This window comes from Lissotriton helveticus, chromosome 8 (genome assembly GCF_964261635.1).
Source record: "Lissotriton helveticus chromosome 8, aLisHel1.1, whole genome shotgun sequence".
Lineage (NCBI taxonomy): Eukaryota > Metazoa > Chordata > Amphibia > Caudata > Salamandridae > Lissotriton > Lissotriton helveticus.
This window is the reverse complement of record NC_136069.1, coordinates 1,143,835,966-1,143,862,335: the sequence shown is the minus strand read 5'-3', so window position 1 is coordinate 1,143,862,335 and position 26,370 is coordinate 1,143,835,966.

Sequence of the window (26,370 nt, the reverse complement as noted above, 5' to 3'; positions counted from 1 at the left end):
TACTGAGGTATACAAAACATTGATGAACGGTATGCTTGAAGTAATCTCAGCCACTAATAATCACTCGGCCCGCGTCTCAGACCATCACTATTCTGCTCCCCATTCCACCTTGGTTTCAACCCATCCATATATACCGCATCTGTCCTTGGCTTTGAGTCCGACGAACGCATGCGTTGGAGCACTCTGCTAACCTTGAGCTGATGTTCGGCGTATGTGCCTTTGGCTCAAAGCCAAGGACAGATGCAGTATATTCCCTGACTGTTGTTGGTTCCACCGACGAATCTACCGAACAACAGGACAACTGGTGTAGTATCTCATACCGGTGTCCATTGTTTTTTCTTTCACATTTGTTGTTTCACATACTCACCCTTTTGCAGTAGCTTTAAATTTATCCTGATGAAGGCCGCTACATTTTTATAGGTCCACAGGCCGAAACATGTCGATCGTTTGTGGATGCAGCTGTCTCTAATGTCAGCAGCTACATTTCATGCTATTTGTTTTTAATCCCGTCACAGGGTAGTAGAATAAAGTTCACCTAAGCTAAGCTTGTAGGCAGTTTTAATCACCATTTACTATAGCAATGTACTTCACCTTAAAAACACAACGCTCACGTATAGTTTTAGGATCATCCTCTCCTACAAAAACATCCCTGAGCTCCTGCCTCGTAGCACAGGGGTTGTAGCCTGTGTCCTGACTAGGCTCTTGACATGAGGAGGCATACCTTTTTTGAAGCATGACACCTCTGGTGTGTGAGGGGAACCGTCCTTTAAAAGGGATCCCCCCGAGCATGGTAAGCAGTTCCACACGCCCAGCAGACTTACCAGTAGGACCTGTGGGCTCTTTTGGTGGGTTTGATTGTGATTTAGTGGGGATACAGCCCATGCAGGTCCTTTAAAACTCCTCACAGCCCGCCATGTGTGATTTCAGGAGCTACTGAGCCCCAACTATGGTAGATGAATTTGTTTGGCATTGGTGTCCTGAGGTCTGTTCTAATTTTGCTCTCACAAATGGGCCAAACACAATTCTTTCCACACTTGATTCTCAGGGTAGCAAGGACGAGCAGTTCAAGGCTTCTCAGGGAGGTTGTGTGGGGGAGAAGAGCTCAGAACTCAACAGCAAACTGACAAAATAATAGTTTGTTCAGCCCAGGACTAGTTAAAAGAAAGTACTTTAATCTCAAAATGACACTACATACTTCACAGTGCTATAGGAATGTAACCACAGGGTTGTTATATTAGTTATAGTCTCCAGTAAGTTTCGAAACCCCTTCTTCCCGCATCTTCTCTCCCCGCTATGGGAGATATCTTCAGGCCTCAGTCTGCAGTATGCTCTATGAATAGGCTATGATTAGGCATTGATGCAGATTACCTCCAATACCAAACTGATGAAATGTGTAACTGAGTGTAGCATATTTTTAATACTTGTGTTTTCTTGTAAAAAAAAAAGTCTTAAGTCTGCTCAGCAGACTTGATTGCGTATTCTAGTCTATTTTTCCACTGGCAGGCTAAGTTCTGCTTTTACCTGCTGGTTGCAGTACTAGCGGTAAGCTTCAAGTATCTAACCTTGTAGTGTCAGCTTCAATTCTGTGGGGCTGTAGTGGCAATATCCCTTTGGAAGAGGCACCGCTGGATGAAGCCAGTATGGCAGGCCTGTGAAGCAGCACTCATCTTTGACAGGGGCACTGACCTCAGCGGAGTGCTGACAAGTGCTCAGGTACAGCGGTTGCGGCTTCCAGTCAGATTCCTCCATGATGGTGTGTCTTCGGCAGTTGCAGTCTTAGACTATCAGGGATTTCCCAGCAGTGTCGTGGCTCCTCTCCCTGATGTTGGCAGTCCCAGGCTCACTGGGAATTACAGGTCGACACTGTGATGATTATTCTTTCAAAACTCATGGTTTAGTTTATACAGAAACCACGCACATGACCCTGGGAACCCCTTATAGCACAAGTTGCTCCTGGCTTTGCTCTCTCAGGCAGTCAGCTTTCTCTGGGTGCTTGCCAAACTGGAAACACACTGGTCTTCATCTCATTTACAGTCTCTCCTCTTGCAGGGCAAGGCACTTTCCTTTCTGAGAAGACAGTCAGGCTACTAGGCACTCATGGCAGATCCACAGCTCTTCCTGCGGAAAGTGCAGGGTATAGGTGATGTAATTTCCCATCTGGCAGACTGGATGACAGGCAGACAAAAAGCCCTGGACACCCTGCAGCTCTCTGAGTACTCTGTGGAGCACTCTTTTCCTTGGCCAAGAAGAACTTGGAACTGGAACAAAGTGGGATGGTTTGGATCCACTTTAAAACACATCTTCCAGACCGCAGAAGTGGGTACACAAACGCTTCATTACAGGATTGGGTTGACTCTCTTTCAAATGCCATTTTCAGTCCGGCACATGTGACTCTGTTTTTTCTAATGACTTTGCACATGTTACATACAAGACAGGCCTAATTGTATGATAAACATCACCATGCTGATTGTGAATGGCTTAGGGCCTAGAAAAGGATATTTTAAATAGTGGTAATCACTAATAGTGTGTGAGATCACCATATGATTTTCTATAAACAGGCTGACACTAGTCAGGCTAACAAAAAAAACAGAAAAGCAGCACAAGGGGAAAATTCCATTCTTCTGTTCAGTAAACTACTTCTAGTGAGCAACACTGCAAGCTCGTTGGCCAAGCATGGAGCTAATGTGGAAGGAAACATGTTTTAATACAATTGCTAGCCTATCGGATATGTCTCAATTTAGGCATTTTTCATGCAGTCATGCACATACAAGAAGCTGCACCATTCCCTCTTCATAGGGAACCATTTGGGAGAAACATGCAAACAGACCTATGAATTTGGGAGGGGCAGACACAAAGATTGGTTGCTAAGGGAGAATGCTGGAGAGCTGATATCCTACTACAAGCCTGAGAGTTTCTTAGAGGTATGCAGGGTTAGTCCATGGCTTGGTATAAGGAACTGAGGGAAGCTAATAAGCATTCAGCCAATACCATAATTAGATAGGTAATGATTATATAGATGTACATTTTAGAGTAAGGTTAGACAAATTATTAAAGATAGTAGGGATGTGCAATACAAGATTTTTTTTTAATATTCATCTAGTTTTACATTATGGGTTCTGAGATAATACTTTTTATAATTCTGATAGCCAAGGTTTGTGTTCTAATCATACATATTAAATTATTATTATAAACACCAACAGCTGGGAGTGTCTATATTGCTTTCATGGGCCACTGTGAGGTTCTGTATAACTACAAACAACTCCTGCAGATAACCGTTTCTGGGGCTGGGTTGTCTGACACAAAACACACTAGATCTCGGTGACTAACTCATTGGTGAGTGAGAGACTCCTGACAGTTTTTCTTTTCTCCAAAAGGCGTGCAACAAGCTATTTCACCTTGGGGCTAAGGAAATCTTTCCGGATTAGCCCATCAATTTTGGGAGGAGGATTCCAGCCACAAGGCAAGAGTCTTAGTGATCTTTGAAAGACCTGAGACCCTGAAGTGGCTGACACACAGAAGTTACTGAAGACATGCGGAGGTGTGCTGTGATCCTCCTCAGAATTAATCCTAATCCCAGTGAGGTTTGTTAAGCAATTAACAGAAACAAAAGATTAACCCTTATTGTGGGTTCCAAGTTTGAGTCTTTTTGAGCAATGTGTGGAGAGGCAGAGGAACCTGAGTTAGAGGATGGTAGAGATTCCAGAGAATGTCTGCTCAGCCCTTACTGCCAACTAGATGGCTAGGGGATTTTCATTCAATGGTGTTGAGGTACTACAGCAGACCCAGTTTATACTATGTAGATATTTTTCTCTTAGGTTGAATGCGCAAGAGTTCCTATAATATTGATAGGCAACCATTCCTCAGACCCTGTCTGCAAAACAATTGCATGCGTATAAAAACATTTTTTTAGACTGATGGACCAGCACGGCTTGCAACACAAAATGGGAGTACTCTGCATCCTGTGCAGCAGTGCAAGGAGGATTTGAGGTTTCTAAATTTAAAATGAACAACATACAGGTGAAACATTTAGGAGAAGCCACTGCACAAAATACAGAATTAAATGTCCTCCTCTTAGCCAAGCAACAGACTGCCAAATCAGTTCCAACATTAATCATATCAGATTAATCATTTGTGTACAGGGATACACTGCTGATTTAAAACATTGGGAGTCCAATGTGGAAAAGTGTGGCTCAATGGTTAGAGCGGCAGACCCTGATGCAGAGGACTAGCCTGGGACCAGGGTTCAATTCCCGCCTCGGTGGGTCTCGGGCTCAATTTCCTCGGACCTGATAATTCTCGCCTAGGTGCCTATTCTAATCATGGGTCCCACGCTGAAACTCTGGGCAATAGCTTTTTAATCTCCACAGCGGCCCCAACAATGCTAGGATGCCTGGCTTCACCTTGGGGTTGCCCAGGAGTGGGCACTTCACAGGGAAAAGCCAGGAAGGGTTCCACAGCGGTATGCGTACAAGCGCCGAGATGCCTCATGGGTGAGTCGTGCGCTATAGAAGTACTACACATTTACATTTACATTTACAATGATTACACAGAGTCACTGGGAAAGATGATAAAAGCTGAACCGATGTGGGCTCTCTGATGACAGTTTTCATTGGTGGAAGTCCAGCACATGCTGGCACACCAGGGTATGGAAGTTCACTCTAAAGGCATTTCTGCCACAGATCAAGCTGGGGGATTTGCAGGACAAGTGCAGGTTTGAAAATTAGCAGCAATGACCAACTCAAAAACTAGAATTGACCTGGAAATACACTCAGCAGTCCAATTATTGCACAACAAAAAAAAAACATACCCTGGTTTGCCAGAGAAGCACAATTACTTCCTGGAGTAAGATGGGCTCCCTACTGTAAACATACATAAAGTAGGGGAACGTCATATCCTGAATGAAGATACCAGATTAAATTTAATAAAAGCCGCTCATAAAGGAATAGGCTATGAGCAATCTGGAGTGTACAAAACATACAGAATGTTACTGGTTGTAATTGATGCGAAAATAAACTGAACAATTTGTGCTACAATGTGAAATTTGCAGGAAAATAAAAAAATCCATGACTGTAAGAACTCCACCGGTGCCTATGGAGAAAGCCACTCATACTTTTCAAATTGTGTACCATATTGATCCTTTATAAATAATAGATCGGCACAAATCTATATTAGCAGTGGCAGACTCATACACCCAATTTAAGTGGGTATGGCCCCAATGCCTGGTTACAGCTCACAAAGTCATAAAAGATGTGTGAGGCTTCGTAGCTATGGGTGAAGTTCAGGCATTTCAATCTGACCATGGGCCAGCTTTTACCTATGAGACATTAGCAGGTGGGGGTAAGTTTCCATTTCACCCTTCCTTCTAGGTCCAGTTCAAATGGGATCATAGAGAGTACACCTAAACAAACATTGAATGCAAAGGTTGTAGCCAAGGGTGTGCCATGGGTCCTAAACCTGTTAGGTGCACAGAGAGCAATAAATAATATGCCAAGACATATATTATCTAATTGCTGTGCTTATAAGGTGCCTGGTGATGGGGAATCAGAAAATGCAGGGCATACCTCAACTCCCTTTGTGTGGCTGTCTAGAGTCAATGCAGAAACAACCCAGCTGTCAGTCTAAACCAGACGTTGATTCCACAGGCAGGGAGAAGTACAGGATGGTAAAGCAAGTAAATGTCAACTTTCTAAAAGTGGGATTTTCAAACACTCTATTTAAAAACCACCTTTCCTAAAATATGTATTTTAAAGTCCTGAGCTCAGAGACCCCAAACTCCAAATCTCTAGCTCTTCCCAATTGAAAGTTACACTTGTAAAATGTTACGAGTCAGCTTCAATGATAATTTATGGGAGAGATAATCCTTGCAGTAGTGAAAAACGAAATTGGCAGTATTTCACTATCAGGACATGTAACATGCACCAGTACATGTCCTACCTTTCACATATGCTGCACCATTGCCCATGGGGGTACTTTGGGCCTACCTTCGGGGTGCCATACATGTAGTAAAAAGGAAGGGTTGGGCCTGGCAAGTCGTTGCACTTACCCCGAAACCGGTCCGAGGATGCTTGTTTTCAGTCCAGGGAAGACCTGGCTTGACAGTTTGGGCTGGACTGTTCCCATGAGGCACAGGGTCAAGACTGTATTGCATATAGCTTGGTCTGAACTGGGGTGGCAAAGTGAGCTAAAGAATGATGATGGATTCAACCCAGATCTGTGACTGGGGGTGAGTGTCTGAAAAGTTTCAGCGCTCCGTCCATCATCTCCTTGTGTTTGCAAGTGGTTGCATTTGCCAGGTCGACATGGCAGTTTATAACTGCACTTACAGACACTGCAATGGCAGGTCAGAGACATGTTTACAGGGCTACTCATGTGGGTGGCACAACCAGTGCTGCAGGCCCACTAGTAGCATTTGATTTACAGACCCTGGGCACACACAGTGCACTTTACTAGGGACTTATCAGTAAATCAAATATGCCAATCATGGATAACCAATCATAATCACAATTTACACAGGGAGCACTTGCACTTTAGTACTGATCAGTGGTGGTAAGTGCCGAGAGTACACAGCCAGCCAAAATGAAGTGCAGCATACCATCACAAATACAGGAGGTAGAGGCAAAAAGACAGAGGAAACCATGCAAAGGATGCGAGGTCTGACAAGTATTTGTGCAAAAATTCAATCAGTAAAGCAGTGAAAACTCCACACAAAAAGATCCCACACCAAGTTAGAAAAATAGAGCAATTTCTTATAAATAAAACAAGACCAAAACAACAGAGATCCAATCAGTAGAACCGGAGATGAAAGATTAAAGAATAAGTTGAATTAAGCACCAAAGAGCACAAAGCTCCAACTTGGTTATCTGGTTGCGCTGGTCCGATGGAGTGCAGGTTGGATACAGTACCGGATCAGTTCCGCTGAAGTTTTACCTTCTGAAGTTTTGTGGAAAGAGTCCAGTTTGTGTTGGAGAGGGTCACAGAGAGCAAGGAGAGTGTCACTGCCGTTGGTTGGCGTTGTGCAAAGAGAAGACCAGGCGTCGCAGACAGGCTGGTGCTTCACGTCGGAGGTCCTCCCCGGGCAATCGATGCTTGCTGCCTGAAGATATGGGCTGACAGCAGCTCATGCTGAATTTTGGTGCGAGCGGGAGGGTCTCGTGAAAGCTGGCCTTCGCAGTCCCAAAGAGCCCAAAAGCTTGATTTTAAAAGCCTGTGAGCCACACCAGTGGTCCAGGACCTGAGGAGCACCACTTGAGGGTCAGGAACTTGCTGCAGCTGGGTCCTGGAACTGGTTGGGGAACCTGTTATGTCCCTGAGGCGCAGATCAGGCGGCTAGCAGACCACCTTTTTGTGTCACTCTGGAGTTCTAGGGGATTAAGATGAAGTTGCAGGTTCAGTTCTTCTTCCTCAGGCAAGAGGGCAGCTGGCAGCAGGTCAGTACAACAGGGCAGCAGTCCCTTTAGAGCAGCAATCCAGCAGAGTGGGAGCCACTGTGTAGGAGCACAGCAGTCCTTCTTCCTGGCAAAGTATCTAAAGGTCCAGTAGTGTACTAAAGAGTTGGTGTCCTTCTTTTATACACAGGTGTGGCTTTGAAGCAGGGAGAAGCTTGTAGAGGAATGCCTTTACAGTGCACAGATACCTTGCCCTCCTGGCTCCAGTCTAACTTCAGGCAGTATGTAGTCCTTTGTGTGGAGACAAGAAACAGCCTATTCAAGTGTAAGTGGGGCTGGACCTAGTTCCTCCCACCCACCCCGGAAGTGATGGCAAATCTAGTCACACCTAAGCTCCCCATTGTGTGTGGCTGTCTAGGAGAAATAAACAAAGCCTAACTGACAGCTACACTCAGTCATGTGACTCAGCGTCAGCCTGTAGGCACCAAATGGCCAAGGCAAGAAAATGCCAACATTCTATAAATGGTGGGAGTGCTTTAGGTGGTGTGATTGTTCAGGATGATTGAGAACACGTGAGCGGGAGGGTTTTTGTTTAAAAGGGTTCATTCGGCGGGGTGATTGAGATAGATGTTTGTGGGAGAGTTAGAGAGGACATCGTTCGTTTTATAACACAGGCTTCTGTTTCAGGTAAATAGTGAGTATAAATGCATGAAATCGTTTGGTTTTTTTAAAACACAGATTTATGATTTTAGGTAAATAGCGCAAATAAATCAGGGAGTTTATTATGCTTTCAGGGTTTAATATGGGACAATTTCGGGATGTTAAAAGTTGGGAGGTTTCAACAGGGGGTTGAATGATGACAGTGTATGAAATTATTGGGGTAATCAGCTTGCATAATATTACGGGGTGTGAGCACCATAGGGTTAAGTTGATTGAGTTGTTTTTTCAATAAGCACTTTGGTTTTCGAGCAATTTGTACAGTGTACCTCACTGTATTTTTCAGAAGCCCCTGAGGAAGAGCGTAAGACTCAAAATGCATCGGGTTGTATGAACAGGGTCCACCTTGAAGTTTATTTTATTGCACGTGTTGTTGTTTAAAAACCTGGATGGGAAAGCAGCAGCATTTGAAAATGTTAAATAAACATCAAAATTGGAATTTCGCTGTCTCCGTGGTTTCTACAGAGTAATGATGGATTACAATTTGGGACTATAATGTTGGAGTTTTGAAAAAACATGGATGAAAAACAAATATTGCAAAGGGAAAAGGTCCCACTCATAGCAGTGCATCAGTTTTGGTGCGTCAGTCACGTGCCTTCGCATCTTCAACATTCTATAAATGACATTTTCAGAACTGAAATTTAAAATCTGACTTCACCATAAATTAGGATTTTACATTGTGATTCCAGAGACACCAAACATGAACTAGTTATCTATTCCCACTTGGAAAATACACTAATAACATTCTAATGATGTAACTCCAATGGCATCCTATGGGAGAGTTAGGCCTGGCAGTAGAGAAAAATGAATTTAAGAGTTTTTCACTCCCAGGACATGTAAAACTTAAAAGTACATGTCCTGCTTTTTAAAAACATGGCACCCTGCCCCGAAAATATCTCCCACTAATTGTGTCCCATCGTTTGGACTACGTTTATGAGTGTGAGGTAGATTAATCATTAAAACTTCGGGTGCCGCTCGAGGAGGAGGAGGAGGTGGTGTTTTGCGAGTTGTGTTTCTGTGCTGCGGGCCTGCAAGGACCAGCAGCCCCTGTGCTCTGACGCTGGTTCCTCTTCCCGCCCCACCCACACGCCCTATATATCGGGCCTCACCCTCCGCATCGCGGAACGCGCGCGGACGCGTGCCGGGCGAAGCCCGGGCCAAGGGCGGGCCCGTTTTAGCCCGTTCAAGACTGAGAGCGACCGGACCGGGCCATCCCTCTTTTGGCTGCTGAGCTCATCCCTCCCTCCTCAGGCCCGCTGTAAGTACCTCGCGTGTGATTACCCTGATTAGTACCATGGCTGCATGTGAAACTAGGAATAGAACTGTGGCTGCCAGAGCCCAATTAACAGGAACTTTGGATAACTTTATAACCAGAGCCAATTCAGTCATTGACCAGGGGATAAGCCTTATGGAGCGCCGGGTGTCGCAAGACCTTGACATGGCCAAACGTTCTTCAATGGGTCACTTTTCCACTGTTCGCACACCTGAGCACGTCAGCCGCGCCAACATAACACTTGTACCGGTAACTGTTCACAGTCCATCCTCCTTTGAGGATCATGAACATCATACATCGATTGCTTGCCCACAAACACTGGAGGCCCCAAGTATTAATGATGCTCTCATTCCGGTTATCTCCCCTGAGAAATCAAGTGATCGGATTTCCCGGGAGAGACATGCGGGCGCAAAACCAAAGAGAAAGCGCACAACCGTGACTGTCAATGGTGGCAGGAAGTCTAAACTTGCAAAAGGGTCGGGTCATAGTGATATTGCATCTATTAACATTGCGCATGATACTTTGAGTGATTAGTTTAGCCACGGCCCACTGCCAACAATTGTATTGAGCCCAGGGACAACGCTTCCAGATGTGGACCAGCTTACCAATGGTACAAAGATAACAGAGAACCACTTCCTCATTAAATGGGGTGCTTTCTTGAGATTCACACTCGGACCGCTAGAGGAGAGACAAGGGCGAATTGAGCACCAGCTTTCTCAGCTTGAACTAGTATCTCGGGGCATTGTGGACAAGCCAAAGTCAACTCTCTCACAATTGGGTAATGTCCATTTTAATTCTGTGTCTGATGGGTCTGTAATACATAATGCCCCTCCTCTTACTGTGTTATCAACCTCATATCCTACCAAAGCTCTAACTCCAAATATGGTAGATGTTTTGCCTGCATCACTTAAAAACCTAAGAGTTAACATCCCAGCACCCACAGAAAAACCTGCAACTCAGGGCGCCCCTAGAATCGATTTACCGCCCGAAACCAGCCCATACTTGGTAGTATTGACAGGGATTCCAGAAATAAGTAATCCAGCCCAGGACTCGTTTTTGTCCTTAAAAAATAAAGTGACCCACTGGCTCAACATTAACAGACCACTACCCCCACACATTACTAGTGAAATACTGATGGTACGTAGGCTCTCCTGGGTGGGTCACAGTCCTAAAACTACCATAGGCGACTGTGTGCTGGTAAATTTTAGAGATCCTCGTACTGTGGAGCATATTTGTAGCTGGAATTCTAATAGTAGTGGGTCATCTAACCAATCCCTCACTTTGTCTTTCTTTTACCCTTCTAACGAATTACCAGATTGTGGAGGTGAATGGTCCCTGGTTAAGCATCCTGGCAGAGGAAGGCCAGAGAGGGGCTGGTACGGGCGACCTTTCGCCCAGAGTCACCTACCCACCCATAATAGGTTTAGCAGCTTGGAAATGGTAGACTGACTAAAGTACAGTAAGTCGCATACCGTCTGCTCCATCCGACACATGAATTCTGTAAAATCAGAGGGAGCTTCGGAGTCCCCTTGTAGCAGATCGTCTACCACGACAATAGATTCTCCTACTCACATCCGGGTGCCAAATGCGGTATTGGGTTTTGAGGTACTGGGGAGCACAGTGTTGCCTCATATAGTGCAGTGCCCCGCTCAGGACTATCCCAAAGGAGTAGCTGCGGATAGTACTGAAGTCGTCAACAATGCTGCTGCATTGAGGTCGATGACAGTACTATCGTGGAACGTTGCGGGCCTGACGCATAAATTAAATTGCATAGAGTGGGGGTCCCTGGTGGACCAACATGATATCTGTCTCTTCCAAGAGACTTGGTCTAGGGATGAACACTCTAGAGTGGGATTTGCCACATACCATGTTCCTGCTAGGTGGGGAGGGAAAGGACGACCTTCAGGTGGTCTCACCATCTGGGTCGCTCTTCATCTGGGTTGTATGGTGGAGAATTTGGTCACTTATTCTGACGATGTGCAGTGTATAGTCATCAAATGGTCAAATTCTTTCAAATTAGCCATTGTGAATGTATATTCACGCCCTGTTAGTCTGGGCTCTGAGTCTCCAACCATTGATGTTTTATCCCATTTCCTAAAGTACATTGCCCAGTGACTGCCACCTTTTGGTGGCTGGTGATGTTAACTGTCACTACGAGCCACTTCTGGGAACGAGTGAGGGTGCCCTTATGGGTGAAGACGACTTTTGGGCTATTCCACCTTGCCAATCCCCACGCCCAAAGTCTTGGTCCCCCTTGGAGATCCAGATCACGGCCCTTACCTTAAACAACTCCCTAAGGGCCTGTAACGGGCGTACACCGTCTGATACTCCATCGATCTGTACTTTCAACAAGAGGGGCCAAGAATCCCGTTTGGACTACATCATGGTCGAAACAAGGATGTGGTCTAAAGTTATTGATTTCAGGGTAATTCTAAGGGGTGACAGCGATCACAACGCACTATCTCTGGAAATGGTCTTTCCGGGTCCGATGGAAAATCCATCTCCAGACTTGAACGACCCGAGCGAAGGGTTGCTCGTATCAAATAACAGACGTAGGGTAAAATGGGGTAAAATATTAGGATCCCCAGGTGATTTAGCCAAATTATATAACATAGTCCTGCCCCGATTATTAGAGGTTGAGGCTTTAATTACTCAAGCTCCAACCGCAGACTTTAATGGAACACTATGCTCCATTCACTCGGACTTGGTCCTAAGTCTGGCAGAGGTTCTTAATCCACAGGTTCCCGTGAGGAGGAAAAGCACACCAGCTTCGTCCTGGTACAACTCAGCCTGCAGAAAGGCTAAGTCGGAGCTGATTATGGCAGTAAAGTCTGCCAGTAGCACTTCTAAAATCCGTGCTCTGAGATCGTGCTATAAGGAGGTAATGGATAATTCAAAACAAATTGGGATATGGATAGGTGGTCCAATTTGACCACTGCTTTGGAAACAAGGGATGTTTGCAGATTTTGGTCACTACTTAGCACAGGCTCGGGGGATCCAAAATCAGCAATAGAACCCAACATTGAACCATCGGTTTGGGAAACACACTTTAAAGCTCTATATTTAGATGTTCATGCAACAGATGGTGTTACGGCACCCGTAGTTTTAAATAACCAGCTTGATACTTTAGAATTCACCTTGGGGGAGGTATCTCATGTGATAGGCAAACTTGCAGTGGGCAAGGCTCCAGGACTTGACAAACTCCCGCGGGACATTTTCAGGCTTCAACCAGGGATCTGGGCCCCATATCTGCTTATTATTTTTAATGCGGTCCTGAGAGGCATGGAGGTACCCTGTAATTGGCTGGGAGCGGAAATAGTCCCGATTTATAAGAAGGGTTCTCCTCTGCTTCCAGCCAATTACAGGCCCATCAGCCTCATAGACGTCCTGCAAAATTTGTTTGCGCGGCTCATTCTGGACCGCTTGTTAGAATGGATGGACGAACATGATATTTTAAGTCACCTTCAGGCGGGGTTCAGAAGGAACACGTCCACCATGGATCAGATCTTTCGCCTGATATTATTATACTGGAAAACGGCAAAGATCGAGGGTGGCAGCCTCTACATGGTGTTCGTGGACCTCCGGTCCGCATTTGATTTAGTCCCACGGGGCAAACTCTGGGGGGTTCTCAATGAACTTGGGGTCCCGCCAGAAATCTTGCATGTGCTGATGAGGTTACATGAGGAATATTACGCACAGGTCAGATGTGGTAGGAATGGTGCGTTGTCACCAAGGTTTCCTGTAGGTAGAGGTGTGAGACAGGGTTGCGTCTTGGCGCCTACCCTCTTCTGTCTCTACGTTAATGGTGTTATTTCGCACCTGGACAACATCCCCAATAATGACGCCCCAAGGCTGGCAGGAAGGAGGGTTCCGGAGATTATGTTCCCTGATGACACGCTCCTCCTTTCCAAGTCCCCCATGGGAATACGTGTACTGAATTGCTTTGTGGATTTCTGTCGTAGTCGCGGTCTCGAGATAAATGCCAATAAAACAAAATTTATGATATTTAACCCCCCGGCATCCACCCGTCCGAGTCCGACCCTGGGTAGTGTGAGGTTGGAAAGGGTTACGACCTTTCAGTATCTTGGGGTCACTCTTCACGAAAAACTCTCTTGGGGGCCCCAACAGGTCAAATCCCAATTGAAATTGTCAGAGCTGGCTGGAAGCATTCTCAAAGTCTCGAATTCATCAACATACAAGCCAGTGAGCCCAGCCTTGTAGATCTACAAGACCCAAGCTAGGGCTGCCGCTCTCTATGGTGGGGAGTTGTGGGGGCATTTATGTGGGTCAGCTATTGCCAAAATAGAAAATACATTTTTAAGGCAGTTGCTGACACTCCCCAGAGTACCCCGCTCCTCCCCTTAAGGTTAGACCTGGGACTTGGGCCAATAGAGGATGAGCTAGGATTAAAGCCCCTTAGTTTTGGTGCCGGCTATGGTCAACAGCAGATTTGTTTCATTATAGGCAAGAGCTCAAGCAGATACTAAGCTACAACAGCTCAGGAAAAATCCCATGGTTGGCGTTCATAAAAAATAAATTTGTAAGATTAGGCCTACCTGCTTTGTGGGACAGTCCGGAAAGTGGCTGCTGCGAAGTTTCGCGCAAGTCACTAACTCGGATCTTCAAGGAAAAAAACCTGAATTCTGCTATCTGTGCATCTAATGCTGGTACCCTGACTAACTCATTTTTAGCTTTCAAAAATTCTTACTCTTTCGAGAATTTTATGGATGTTGTTTTCCCGATTTTAGCAAGGAAACTTTTTCTACAATGGAGATATGGCACCTTAACTCTAAAAGCCTTCACTAGTAATTGGTCAGCCTCTATTGATAAGTCATGCCCAGGATGTAGCTGTGACACTGAGGATGAACTACATGTTCTCTTCTTTTGTCCAGCTTACATCAAATCTAGGAAGTATTGGCTGGCTCCACTTTGTAGAAATCTTGGTTTCAAACACTGTTTACCTGCTTTTAGAATTTTTAAGACCGACACATCTAGTTGTATTGTATTTGCACTTTCTAAGTATTTGTTAGCTATTTGGTCTAAGCGTCGTCAATTAATTGATATAGAATCTTAAGGACCAAATACTTTGAATCTAATTTTATATGCAAATATGTTCAAAATGTTCCTATGGATTTTATCCTGCTAACTTGAATGAATTTTGTATTTAATGTTTTTATCATGTTTCTTTTCGTTCTCTTTTATGGCAAGAATGGCCGAAATAAAGAATTTTTTTATTGAATTGAATTAAAGCTTCTATACCATTCACAATGTACATTTTTGGGAAAATAAAGCAAGGTAAACTGTACCTTACCAAACTGCAGGCAATTGGAAATAGGCATCCTGTCCACAAACAAAATATACTCCAGGGATAACTGGTTCTTTTCCAGTTGATATTTGAACAAGCCCTCCAAGAACTTTGAACGTGTGCTCACAACTACCTAATCCCTTGTATTTTGTTCTAATATAAGTCCCCCTCTTATAAAAATATAGTTTACTTTTTGTCTTCTGTCTAACTGCAATCTAGAATCACCATCTTCACTTTATGCTCATCTTCTTCCTTTTTCCACATATTCTTTAAAACATCTTTCTTTTGTCTTATGAAACGTGAGTTCTCTTTTTCTCGAAAGCTTGCATAAACATCTTCTCTAATGGGTTCATTGAAGATGTCAAATTGCGTTCATACGCCTTAACAGTATTTGTTCTAGCAGGGGACCTAAAGAAATGCCAAGCTATTTCCATCTCATTAACCTGTAGGTCAGGATTCAGTCTCTTGTCAAAGGAGACTTAGTAAAGAATAAACTCTTAATTGGAAAATATATACTCAAAATTATTCTGCCTATAAAATAAACTAAGCAATATACTACAGGTGACTGCATGTGAAAGTTCAATGTGATGATAAGGCACATCCTCAGCAGCTGAAGCTGGTAAGTGTCTCTGAGTACTCATGATCTCATCCTGACAGTGGATTCCAAGCACTATATGTAATGCCCGGTGGAGCTGCTCTGTTCAATTATTGAGGAGATCGGCCTTCGTTCATCCCCTAACCGTCCCCTACCCAGCTGGACTTTGGCCACAGTTTTTCTCCCCATCTCCCTATCTCGCCCACCCCCCTCATCGTATTTCTGCAACTCTGCTATTTCCTTGTCTCCTATCTATCTATCTGTTCCCATTTAGCACTCTTTCTTTCTTTGTCTACTTCCTTTGCTTTTTTCCCCTTGCCCGCTACACCGCCTAGCCCCGTCCTTTTGTGCCCTTTGACTAAGTACTCCTTCTCCCCTTGTTGGGGAAAGATCCAATTTATGTACTCTGGAGTCTCAGCGAACCCGCTAAGAGAGTCCACAGCGCCAAGGGAGCCACTCATAGTTGAGGGATGGTATGGCACCCCTTGCCAAAGCACTCCCTCTTCCCTTTTTGGGGAAGGATCCAGTATGTAGGCCTTGGAGTCTCAGAGACCCCTCTGAGAGAGTCCACTGTGTATAGGGAGCCTCTCGCAACAGAGATGGGGAAATTATATCACTTCCCCTGGGATCACAGCTTACTGTAATTTGGACGCAGCTTTGACTCGTCTACCGGTTTGTGTCCCCGTCAACCTCCCCCTCCTCTTTCCATGCTGTGTCTCTCACATCCCCTCCTTCTTCCCTCCTCCATTCTCTGCCTACTTCTCCTGCTCTTACCCCCTCCCCAGAATCTCTCCCCTTGCCTGCTTTTTCCATTACGTATATGTCCTTTTTGTTTGTCTCGACCTTACTTGTAACTATGTTGCAGGCTCTGTGTAGCCTTTGTAACAATGTAACCTGCAATTATGGTCTGATACTCATGTAAAGCGCTCTGATACCTCCGGGTCTAGCCATCGCTATATAAAATCTTTAAAATAAAATAAGTGTGCGCAAACATAGCCATCCTTACCATCTAGAGTGTGTGTGTATTTTTTCACTAATTCAGAATAGATGTTTGATGTGAAATCTCCTTCTGACACATCTAAATATGGAGCCTTTAATCTTCTCTCATCTATTGAATGGGCAGGTGATGTGAGTGCAGGGGTAGTCCTAAGGGTACCTATTTCAGGAGTGATACTCATAGTCACTAAAAGTGTTATAAATAATAACACAATAAATGTTAATGTCACAACAATCACTACCCTACATCCAGCCTTGGTAAAGAAATCTGTTTTTCTACAGTCAGACCTTAAGTAGTATATAGCAGCTAGCAGACTTGTAATATTATGTGTTTTATTCTAGGTATGCAAAATGAGCAAAACTTGTTGTTGATATATTTTAACTACTGGCGGTCGCCAGTAGGTAGTTATAGTTAGGACCTATTTTCCATAGGAAATCCACAACATTCTATTCCCAATAACTTTGGAGCCGGTTGGTGAAGCTTCGCAACATTCTCAAAACTTTTAGCCAGCTCCTGTCCGCTCCTATCCTGAAATCCTTGGGGTGATTCGTCAAGCGGGGGCCCAGGTAAAAGGGGGTCCCAAAACATGTTTTCCCCATGTAATTTTCCATAGGAACCTTTAGTTGCAGCTACAGCCCGAACTGCTGAACGGAATTACACCAAATTTGGCAAAGAGGTAATCCTTGGTTCAGACTTGTGCCTTTTTGTTAAATGGTGTAAATCTGTTCAGTAGTTGCTGAGAAAATCAAAAGTAAAATCACATATATATCTATGGCCGCGGTGGATCCGCGCACCCTGCGCGCACCCTCCTGATCACGAGCTGCATGCTAATTGGCTGTCAACTGGCTGTTAACACTCCAAACCAGGAAGGACCACCACCTCCTGGAGCCCTGTGATGGCCCTGGGGACCGCCACCCCCCAGGGCCGGCTCCTGCAGTGTCCTAGGCTGCCCACCCCCGGGACACTGCTGTTTGCTATGGCAGGGCGGGAGTGTTTATTGGGAGATTTTGGTACCTACAAGTAAGTACCGATGCAGAGTCTAAGGTTTTTGAGGAAGACTCTGTCACCCTCATCTGTAAAATGTACACCATCTCTCCTATAGATGCCATCCATATTAAAATGAAGATTGTTTTTGTAAATAGACCACATCCTATAATCTCTGACATAATCAAAAACAGCTTTATTGACATGTTTCCTAGCTTTCTTAATCCGTGGACAAAATTGATTGGACCAGTTCCATTTCTGTCTTTGGCATATGTTGGAATAGACATAGGCAGTTTGGGGGAAAAGTGACATCAATTCTCCAAGGTATCCTTCATAAGCATTTCCAGATCTACCCCAGTCAAAGTGCCTAGGTCATTGCCACCACAGTGCACAATTATGAGGTCAGGGTGTTGGAGATACATAAAGGATTTAACCAACGGCGTCAATTGGTGCCACTTTAATCCTCTCTGTCCAATCCATTTAATGTCTACATTTGGCAAAGCTAGGTCTCTGTCAATACCTCTGTTTTCTGTATACCTTCGGCTCCAGAAAATATAGCTGTGTCCCATAATCCACACTCTAAGCATCTTGAAGGGAGGTCTGGATGAACTCAGAAGGTGTCTTTATGTGAAATGGCAATTTGAAAGTGTCTTTATGTGAAATGGCAATTTGACAACTAAGGTTTTTCTAAAAATGGTGGATAAGATGCAGTTTAAAATAAAAAAAGAGAAATGAGTGGCTGTTTGAGAACATTATAGACTGAAAAGTAGGGTGCATGTTTCTGTGTTTTAAAAGCATGTTTCTTATTGGTTAAGAAAAACTGTTTGAAAGGAACATTACATAGGATAAGCTGATATTTTGAAAAGTCAAGCAAACTTGCTGTTTAAATTTGTAACATTGTGTGCTGAACTTATGACCTGTGAGTTCAGTTGAGTGTTCCATGAACTGTTACTATGGTAACAGGCAGTAAGCAAATTGGGGGTAGGGTTCAAAGTGATGTCAATTGGAAAGGGTTGAAATGTGTAACCAATAGAAATGTGTGTTAGCTTTTGAATTAATGTGGGAAGCAATGTGATTTGATATTTACATGTATATGTGTGCAGAATGAGAGGGAACGTTTGCCATTTTTTGGTTTTGCTAAGAGCAGTACAGTACAGACATTCTGTATAAGAAAATCTGGTGTGTGACTGACATACTTCTTAATCTACAAATCAATTTGAAAGGTGAGTTGTTAATTTGTGAGGGGTTGTATGTGGTGTCTTTGTTTTTAATAAGACTAATATGTTTCTCGTGCTAGAGTCCAGGGAGTAGTGTTGCTTGTCTAGAATCACATTGTGAGTCTGTCTGCATTTGGGAAACCATTGTGAGAGAAGCATTGGTAACTTTATGTCTTTGCTGACAGATAACTGCTTTAAAACCTGTCATGTTGTCAAGTTTTAGTAGTATTAACAGCCAGTCACTGCTTATGCATTCGCTAAATGAGTCAGGCTTTAACACTAGAGTGAAGTTCTGAAATATATAGAATGTGTGCAGTCACCTTACCCCTTCCAGAGTAGTGAATGTGTTTTGGTAAAGGTCCAATGAATGGTGTTGCTTGTCTAGAATCACACTGTGAGTCTGTGTGCATTTGGGCAACCACTGTGAGAGAGGCATTTGGGTACTTCATGTCTTTGCAGACAGACAACTGCTTTAAAACCTAGCATGTTGTCAGGTTTTAGTAGTATTAGAACTCAGTCATTGCTTATGCATTCGAAGAATGAGAAAGGCATTTACAGTAGACTGCAGTAGTGAATTATATAAAATGTGTGTAGTCAACTTACCCCTTCCAGACTAGTGAATTTGTTTTGCTAAAGTCCAAGGTACAGTGTTGCTTGTTTAAAATCATACTGTGAGTCTGTGTGCATTTGGGCAACCATTGTGAGAGAAGCATTTGGGTACTTTATGTCTTTGCAAACAGATAACTGCTTTAAAACCTGTCATGTTGTCAAGTTGGGCAACCATTGTGAGCGACTCATGCCTTACAACATGGACTGCTTCAAACGCCTATCCACTATGCATGCAATCCTCTAAACACTTACACACTTGTCTTTCACACCTTCAATTACCCAGTCAGTATCCATACACTTCTGCAAACACCCTGTTACTCCATTTGCACTCCTCTAGTGACCCATTCAGCGCCATGTACTAATCCATTCACTGCGCCAAAACCCAACCACTTATAAATTCATCTAGGCACTCTCCTTACACTACTCTAATCATTCAGGTAGTACCCAAATACTCATTCAGTGATTTAGAGTCTTACCACATAGAGTGCTTCACACTCCTATCCAGTATGCACGTAGTCCTCTAACCATCTACACACTTGTGTTTGAGGCCTTTAAATCCCCAGTGAGTCTCCCTACATTCCAGGAAACACCCTGTCACTCCCCTTGCAATCCCGTATTGACCCATTCTGCACCATGTACTAATGCATTTACTCTGCCAAAACCCAACTGCTTATAAATTAACCCAGGCATTCTCCTTGCAGTACTCTAATCATTTAATCAGTACGCAAGTACTCATGCAGTGATCCAGGCTTTAGCACATGGACTGCTACAAATCTTTATCGAATATGCATGCAGTCCTTTAATCACCTACACACTTATCATACACACCTTCATTTCCCCCAGGCCGTATCCATACACTTCAGCACACAACCTGCAATTGTCCTTGCACTGTTGTAGTGACCCATTCAGCACTATGTACTAATCCATTCACTTTGCCAACATTGAACCACTTATAAATTGACCCAGGCACTCTCTTTGTAGTACTCTAATGATTGTTTTGCTACCCAACTGCTCATACAGTGAGCTAGGCCTTGGCACATGCAATGTGTTTGTATAATAAAAGAAAAGTATAATTTAGAAACGTATTAAAATAAATGTATTTATAATAATTTTTTACAGATATTGTTTATCATCATTAAAATAAAGTTATCATGCCTGAAAAATCATGGAAGAGAAAACGACAGCAAAAGGACAATTATTTGAAGAAAATTACAGAACAAGTATTGGATGACCAACATCATGTGGGTAAAAAGAAAAAGTCTGCCGGTAAGACAACTAAATAATTCATTAAAATACTTTCAAAGCCTAGAAATAGTGTGCAGATTGTACTAACTGCAAATAATGCTTCGACCAGAAAAAAGAATATGAGTAAAAAGAAAGGAGCAAATGGAAAACTATATTCACAAGACACAATGAATGGTAAAAGAAGGCAAAATAAGTATAAAGAAATCAGGATTTTTTTATAACAAAGTGGTTTTTAATTTGCTCAAAGTTGTGAAAAAATATTTTACAAAAGAGCACTATTTTATAAAAAGAAGAAGCATATTGAATCCATTGTTCAAAAAGCTTTTGAATTAAAAAGGAAATTATTTATTTTAGTTTTGAACAGAATTCGATCACTAGATAAACCAATCCATGTTATGAAGGCCAAAAGTAAGAGGAAAAGAGTAATTAACAGAACTCATTTTTGTTATTTTTGTTTGGGAGAATTGAAACAAGGTTCAAGTTCAGAGCCTTTCTTTAATGAAGAGAGTTATTTTCAGACCAAAAATGTATTGCATGCAGTTGATACCAGTGGTCGAGCGTATGAGGTTAGACATGGTTGGCCAATTGAGAAAGAGAAGATGTTCTAGGAAGACGTCCTAAAGGCCCAGTGTACATTTGGGATTGCAGTAGTATTTGTAGTGTACAACAAGAATCTATTGATATTATATGCAATTTCCTATGACAAATCATTAAAAAAGTGTTAAACAAAAGATTAAGATGTTGCAAGGACTAGACCCTTGCAGAGTGAGAAAAAATACTGGTTTGCAAGGACATTCTCTGGCTTGTCTGGCTAGAAAAGTATGTCAAAGTGTTTTCATCATTTCAGTATGTTAGCAGTACATCATTCTCAAATGTGGAAGTTAGTCAGAAGATTGTATTATCCAAAAAGTCCAGCACTAAAATTAAATGAGTTGAACAGTGCTCTTTTGCGTGGGTCAGTATCACATGTGAAGAAGGTTTGTGATGAAATTGAGTTTTGTTACTTTGGTCCTGAATAAGAGAGTGCAGAAACTGACACATTAATAGAAAAAATGTTGAAGAGAATGTGCAACATACTACTACAAAAGATTTGAAGAACAAATTACAAAGTTTAAGGTGATTTCAGGTGAAAGGCCAAGTTATTCTTGTATTTGTTGCCGGCGAACTCACTATAAAAATCAGACTAGGACTGTTGATCTCTATTTAAAAAGTGAAAGAGAAAATAATAAGTGGAAGGAATTTGCAACTTATTTGTTGGTAGAGAATTGTTTTGATTTGGGTTCTGACCAGTGTATTTGCAAATATTGTTATAACAAATTAGATGAGAATAAAATGCCCACTAGAGCTCTCCATAATAATCCAGAGTTGGTAACTATTCCTCCAGAACTGATAGATTTAAATACGCATGAGTCTATTCTGATTCAATGTGTGCACCCATTTCAAACTATTGTTTGTATGGATGGAGCCTAAAACAGGTAAATTGCCTCCTTCAGATTTACAGAAAGGATTAAAAGGAAGAGTTGTATATTTACCCCTAGATTTAAATAACAATATTGAAACTATTTGTGTAGAGAATGTAGAAAGTGAACCACTAGTTATTCTAGGTAATGGTGTTCCTACTAAGAGTAAGAAAATCTGGCAAGAATTAGTGGATGTTAGGAAAGTGCAAAAGGCAACAATATATCGCATAAAAAACAATGAGTACTACGAGAAAGTGTATGTGGAAGAAGAAGACATACTTTTAGGAGATGAGACTGAAATGTCAAGTGGTCAAATTGAAAAAGTGGACATGTCCAAAAGAGAAGAAATCTATGAACATTATAGTGTACATCCACTTCATTCAAAAGAAGTCATGGGGAATACTATTGAATTATTCTAAATGACAAAAGCAAAGGGAAGCCCCATGAATGTGTGGGAGAAAGGTTTGGAAGCTCGTTGTTTTACACAGCTGTTTCCAACTGGAAAAGGTGGGCGATATGATGAACGATCAGTGCAGATTCCTGCATCTGAATATCGGACAACAAGATTGTATACAGAAGATCCAAGATTTTGACAATGTATCCCATATATATTTCATCTTTTGTTTGAGAGTGACTTGTCTGGACTTTCATATGCAGTCAACCATATATTGAAAACAGGAGTACATCTTCAAAATGTTTCTGCAAAGGAATTTATGGATAAAGTACATCATAGAGACGATCATTTAGAATCTCAGCTGATAAAGTTGATGGCATGTCAGCGTGGTACTAATGAATATTGGTACCGTCGTCATGGAGAACTTAAATGCATGCTAAGGAACTTAGGACCTCCTATGTGGTTTCTTACCCTAAGCTGTGCTAAATATGCTTGGGATGATTTACTTGAATTTCTTCGAGAGCCAAATTCAAATATAAAAAATATTGAATAAAGACACCTGGAGAATTGTGCTCTTTGGATCCTGTTAATGTATGCAGATATTTCAACCGTAGGTTTGAAGCTATGATGTCTTTTATCTGCAATAAAAAGAATCCCCCTCTTGGAGAAGTTGTGGATTTCTTTTGGAGAAAGGAGTATCAAGCTAGAGGTGCTCCTCATATACATACGCTGTTATGGATCAAGGATGCACCCAAATTCAGAACTGATTCGGATGACACTGTTTTGTCTTTTATTGAAGAATATGCCACATGTGCTATACCAAAAAGAACAGAAGAAAACAACTTAAGGCAGCAAGTGTTACGATTCCAAAGTCATCGATGTGGAAAATACTGTTGACAAAAGTACAAGTCTAAGAACATTTTTTATACCTAATGTTGGTTTGGATTTCCTTGTCCTGTACTATGTAAAGGAAGAGTGAACAGTTTTATGTCAGCTATGAGACATACCATTACTAGAAAATCTCCCAAAAATACATACAATTTGAGAAGAAATGAAGAATTAAGTATATAAATGATTATAATCCAGTTATTCTCTCAATGTGGAATGCTAATATGGATATTCTGTATGATGTGGATAATTCCATTGCTGTTGCCCGGTTTGTGACATCCTACAATACAAAATCTGAAAAGACGGAATTAAAAGAAATGTGGGAAGAAATTTCTCACAAGAAGAGTCTTAGGAAGAAAATACAGTTTCAGTTTGAATATGTTATCCTATCGAGAGATTGGAGCGTATGAATGTTCAGATCGGTTATCATCTGCAAATTTATACTCAAAATCTAGAAAACTCATTTGGGTGAGTCTAGGTCTTGCTGCAACGCAAGATCAAGTACCTAAATCTGTACAAGAAATCAAATATTTAGCAGAAAAAGATCCGGAAAGTACAGATATTGTCAAAACAAACATGTTGAACACATATTATCCAAATAGAAGTCATCATCTTGAAAACATATGTCTCTATGAAGTGCTGCAAGACTACACTTTTAAAAGGAATACTACAGAAAACATAAATGATGGAAAATATACAGTGATTGGTTCCAAAGGATGTTTGGTGAAACAAAGGAATGGAAATTTGATAAATCACAGGAAATTGAGTGATACTCCTTATAAAAGGGAATTTTACTATTTAGCACTTTTGCAATTGTTCAAACCATGGTGTACAGAATTGGAATTACTTGAATATTTTTTGAGCTATGAAGATTCCTTCAATTCTTTAAAAGATACAATACAATGTACAGTTTTTGCAAATTATCTGAAATTGTTGAACGATGAAATTGATCAAGAAGCTACTATTGCAGCTGAGATTGCTAGAGACAGTTCTCAAGACAGTCAAAGCTCTGCTCCACTGAGTCAAGATCCACTAGGACAACCAATTCTTGAAAATGAGGCGGCAATTGCGAGGAATGAAGTGGAAACAGTAATGCATCAAGCTCAAGAAGATAATATGGAGTAAGGAAACTTGGAAGAACAACTAAATATTGAACAGCAAGAAATATATCAGCAAGTGAGACAACATATTGACCATGGATTTCTTCATGAAAAGAAAGAATGCACATGCTCATCATTTCAACCTATCCAAATGTATGTCAGTGGTCAAGCTAGAACAGGAAAAATGTTTTTATATAAAGTTTTGACCAGTTATCTACAGAAAACAACTGATTCACATTTGTCTTGTGTTGTAACTGCTCCAACAGGGTTGGCAGCATAAAACATTAAATGAATCTCATTACATCGTTTACTAATGCTACCTGTAGAGCATGAAAACAAATTGGAATATCATAAGTTATATGAAGAAGTTTGTTATGTAGTTTCAAGAGTGCTGAAGAAAAGGAAACTTCTGATTATTGATGAAGTAAGCATGGTCTCAAACTTAATGCTTGCTTTTGTGCATTTAAGAATGCAGCGAATTCTTAAAACTAAGTGTGATGTCTTAAATGGAGGAAAACATGCCATAGTTTTTAAAGATCGACTGCAACTTACTCTGGTAAAAGGACAACCAGTATTTAAAAACTTGTGCATGAAGACACGAGAAAGTATTTGGGAAGTGTTGGAAACGCTAATATTTGGTCATATTTTGAATACTAAGAACTCATTACAAATATGCGACAGGCAAATGATGTTGATTATGGAACTATTCTTCAAGATGTAAGAACTGGAGTACTGACAGAACATGGCAAACAAGCTTTGCAAAGTCAACTATTTACGAATCTGTTTCCAAATGAAAATATAGGGCCAGATGTAGGTCGCCAATTACCGGTCGGTAACGGCCGATTTCGGCCGTTACCGACCGGTATTTGGGATTTGACATGTAGGTAGGCTTAATTTACAGAATCGGTATATTTACCGATTCTGTAAAATACTGAATCTGTAAATTTACCGAATCGGTAAATACAGATGTAGGTGGCAATGAAAACAGTGCCACAGGCCATTACCGATTCGTTATTTACCATGTTATACTATTACATGGTAAATAACGAATTCCAGTGTACATGCACATCTGTGCATGTACACCTGTGCCATGTGGCACACAGACATGCCCTAAGGGCATGTATGTGTGCCACATGGCACACAAGCCAGACACAATGGTGCAACAGGGTGTCAAAGTGACACCCTGTCCCCCTTGTAAAATCGGTAATTTTACCGAATCGGTAATTACCGAATCGGTATTTGCTATTGAATCCTATGGACTTCAAGGCCCATAGGAATCAATGGGAAATACAGATTTGGTAATTACCGAATCGGTAATTACCGAATCTTACCGATTCTGTATTTTTACCGAATTCTTTACCTACATAGCAATTACCGATTAGTAAATACCGAATCGGTAAAATTCGGTATTTACCATTCGGTAATTTGCTATTACCTACATCTGGGCCTAGGTTCCTGAAAAGATATATATGAAAATTGCAGAAAGTAAATCTATAATCTGCTTAATGCCAACATTGCGCGAGTGTTCTACATTCAATGAACAACTTTTAAGGCCAGTAAATGAAGAAATAATAAAAATGGAAGCCATTGATAGAATAGAGCATGACGGAATCACTTTTATTTTGATGGAAATATTGAAAACAAAATTGGATATCTAAAACTGCTGGTTTAGAAAAGAATCTATAAACATGTTGGACACATATTATCCAAATAGAAGTCATCATCTCCAGAACATATGTCCCTATGAAGTGCTGCAAAACTACACTTATAAAAGGAATACTACAGAAAACATAAATGATGGAAAATATACAGTGATTTTTTCCAAAGGATGTTTGGTGAAACAAAAGAAAGTAAATTTGATTAATCACAGAAAATTGAGTTGTGATACTCCTGATAAAAGGGAATTTTACTATTTAGCACTTTTGCAATTGTTCAAACCATGGTGTACAGAATTGGAATTACTTGGAGATTTTCAGAGCTATGAAGATTCCTTCAATTCTTGTAAAGATACCATACAATGTACCGTTTTTGCAAATTATCTGAAAATGTTAAATGATGAAATTGATCAAGAAGCTACTATTGCAGCTGAGATTGCTAGAGACAGTTCTCAAGACTGTCAAAGTTCTGCTCCACTGAGTCAAGATCCACTAGGACAACCAATTCTTGAAAATGAAGCGGCAATTGCGATGAATGAAGTGGAA